At 46.9% G+C, this 2,500-nt stretch overlaps 8 non-coding genes across 8 annotated transcripts; all 8 read left to right on the top strand.

Moving 5' to 3' along the window:
- Window positions 1–101: 101 nt before the first annotated feature.
- Window positions 102–220, top strand: LOC146224842 (5S ribosomal RNA). The gene has a single exon (XR_014749054.1). It is a non-coding gene; the product is annotated as a 5S ribosomal RNA (ribosomal RNA).
- A 176-nt stretch (window positions 221–396) lies between these two features.
- On the top strand, window positions 397–515 carry LOC146224841 (5S ribosomal RNA). Its single transcript, XR_014750224.1, has one exon. It is a non-coding gene; the product is annotated as a 5S ribosomal RNA (ribosomal RNA).
- A 182-nt stretch (window positions 516–697) lies between these two features.
- On the top strand, window positions 698–816 carry LOC146224840 (5S ribosomal RNA). The gene has a single exon (XR_014750067.1). It is a non-coding gene; the product is annotated as a 5S ribosomal RNA (ribosomal RNA).
- Window positions 817–988: 172 nt separating this feature from the next.
- Window positions 989–1,107, top strand: LOC146224839 (5S ribosomal RNA). The gene has a single exon (XR_014747644.1). It is a non-coding gene; the product is annotated as a 5S ribosomal RNA (ribosomal RNA).
- A 178-nt stretch (window positions 1,108–1,285) lies between these two features.
- Window positions 1,286–1,404, top strand: LOC146224838 (5S ribosomal RNA). The gene has a single exon (XR_014747643.1). It is a non-coding gene; the product is annotated as a 5S ribosomal RNA (ribosomal RNA).
- Window positions 1,405–1,578: 174 nt separating this feature from the next.
- On the top strand, window positions 1,579–1,697 carry LOC146224837 (5S ribosomal RNA). Its single transcript, XR_014748272.1, has one exon. It is a non-coding gene; the product is annotated as a 5S ribosomal RNA (ribosomal RNA).
- Window positions 1,698–1,947: 250 nt separating this feature from the next.
- LOC146224836 (5S ribosomal RNA) lies at window positions 1,948–2,066 on the top strand. The gene has a single exon (XR_014747642.1). It is a non-coding gene; the product is annotated as a 5S ribosomal RNA (ribosomal RNA).
- A 186-nt stretch (window positions 2,067–2,252) lies between these two features.
- LOC146224835 (5S ribosomal RNA) lies at window positions 2,253–2,371 on the top strand. Its single transcript, XR_014747641.1, has one exon. It is a non-coding gene; the product is annotated as a 5S ribosomal RNA (ribosomal RNA).
- Window positions 2,372–2,500: the final 129 nt, after the last annotated feature.

Raw genomic sequence — 2,500 nt, 5'->3', positions numbered from 1 at the left:
TTTTGACACGAGAGAGAGAGAGAGAGAGAGAGAGAGACCACCTTGCATTGTCAATTGCTAAATCTGTATATGGATAAGTAGCCTATGGTTGTCAACTTATTTCGTACGGCCATACCAGCCTGGCAACGCCCGATCACGTCTGATCTCGGAAGCTAAGCAGGGTCGGGCCTGGTTAGTACTTGGATGGGAGACCGCCTGGGAATACCAGGTGCTGTATGCTCTTTTGCTCATTCACTTAGAAACTGACATCTTGCAATATGCACAAGTAGTCCTTCATAAAAGGGGCTGGAAGCTGTTTTCATTTTGAAACGAGAGAGAGAGAGAGAGAGAGACCACCTTGCATTGTCAATTGCTAAATCTGTATATGGATAAGTAGCCTATGGTTGTCAACTTATTTAGTACGGCCATACCAGCCTGGCAACGCCCGATCACGTCTGATCTCGGAAGCTAAGCAGGGTCGGGCCTGGTTAGTACTTGGATGGGAGACCGCCTGGGAATACCAGGTGCTGTATGCTCTTTTGCTCATTCACTTAGAAACTGACATCTTGCAATATGCACAAGTAGTCCTTCATGAAAGGGGCTGGAAGCTGTTTTCATTTTGACACGAGAGAGAGAGAGAGAGAGAGAGAGAGACTACCTTGCATTGTCAATTGCTAAATCTGTATATGGATAAGTAGCCTATGGTTGTCAACTTATTTCGTACGGCCATACCAGCCTGGCAACGCCCGATCTTGTCTGATCTCGGAAGCTAAGCAGGGTCGGGCCTGGTTAGTACTTGGATGGGAGACCGCCTGGGAATACCAGGTGCTGTATGCTCTTTTGCTCATTCACTTAGAAACTGAAATCTTGCAATATGCACAAGTAGTCCTTCATGAAAGGGGCTGGAAGCTGTTTTCATTTTGACACGAGAGAGAGAGAGAGAGACCACTTTGCATTGTCAATTGCTAAATCTGTATATGGATAAGTAGCCTATGGTTGTCAACTTATTTCGTACGGCCATACCAGCCTGGCAACGCCCGATCTCGTCTGATCTCGGAAGCTAAGCAGGGTCGGGCCTGGTTAGTACTTGGATGGGAGACCGCCTGGGAATACCAGGTGCTGTATGCTCTTTTGCTCATTCACTTAGAAACTGACATCTTGCAATATGCACAAGTAGTCCTTCATGAAAGGGGCTGGAAGCTGTTTTCATTTTGACACGAGAGAGAGAGAGAGAGAGAGAGACTACCTTGCATTATCAATTGCTAAATCTGTATATGGATAAGTAGCCTATGGTTGTCAACTTATTTCGTACGGCCATACCAGCCTGGCAACGCCCGATCTCGTCTGATCTCGGAAGCTAAGCAGGGTCGGGCCTGGTTAGTACTTGGATGGGAGACCGCCTGGGAATACCAGGTGCTGTATGCTCTTTTGCTCATTCACTTAGAAACTGACATCTTGCAATATGCACAAGTAGTCCTTCATGAAAGGGGCTGGAAGCTGTTTTCATTTTGACACGAGAGATAGAGAGAGAGAGACCACCTTGCATTGTCAATTGCTAAATCTGTATATGGATAAGTAGCCTATGGTTGTCAACTTATTTCGTACGGCCATACCAGCCTGGCAACGCCCGATCTCGTCTGATCTCGGAAGCTAAGCAGGGTTGGGCCTGGTTAGTACTTGGATGGGAGACCGCCTGGGAATACCAGGTGCTGTATGCTCTTTTGCTCATTCACTTAGAAACTGAAATCTTGCAATATGCACAAGTAGTCCTTCATGAAAGGGGCTGGAAGCTGTTTTCATTTTGACACGAGAGAGAGAGAGAGAGAGAGAGAGAGAGAGAGAGAGAGAGAGAGAGAGAGAGAGAGAGAGAGAGAGAGAGAGAGAGAGAGAGAGAGAGAGAGAGACTACCTTGCATTGTCAATTGCTAAATCTGTATATGGATAAGTAGCCTATGGTTGTCAACTTATTTCGTACGGCCATACCAGCCTGGCAACGCCCGATCTCGTCTGATCTCGGAAGCTAAGCAGGGTCGGGCCTGGTTAGTACTTGGATGGGAGACCGCCTGGGAATACCAGGTGCTGTATGCTCTTTTGCTCATTCACTTAGAAACTGACATCTTGCAATATGCACAAGTAGTCCTTCATGAAAGGGGCTGGAAGCTGTTTTCATTTTGACACGAGAGAGAGAGAGAGAGAGAGAGAGAGAGAGACTACCTTGCATTGTCAATTGCTAAATCTGTATATGGATAAGTAGCCTATGGTTGTCAACTTATTTCGTACGGCCATACCAGCCTGGCAACGCCCGATCTCGTCTGATCTCGGAAGCTAAGCAGGGTCGGGCCTGGTTAGTACTTGGATGGGAGACCGCCTGGGAATACCAGGTGCTGTATGCTCTTTTGCTCATTCACTTAGAAACTGAAATCTTGCAATATGCACAAGTAGTCCTTCATGAAAGGGGCTGGAAGCTGTTTTCATTTTGACACGAGAGAGAGAGAGAGAGAGACCACCTTGCATTGTCAATT

The sequence above is a fragment of the Hypomesus nipponensis genome, chromosome 25 (assembly GCF_054491055.1).
Source record: "Hypomesus nipponensis isolate SF chromosome 25, ASM5449105v1, whole genome shotgun sequence".
Lineage (NCBI taxonomy): Eukaryota > Metazoa > Chordata > Actinopteri > Osmeriformes > Osmeridae > Hypomesus > Hypomesus nipponensis.
Note: the sequence above shows the minus strand (reverse complement) of the source record. Positions and strands in the feature narration are given on the sequence as shown.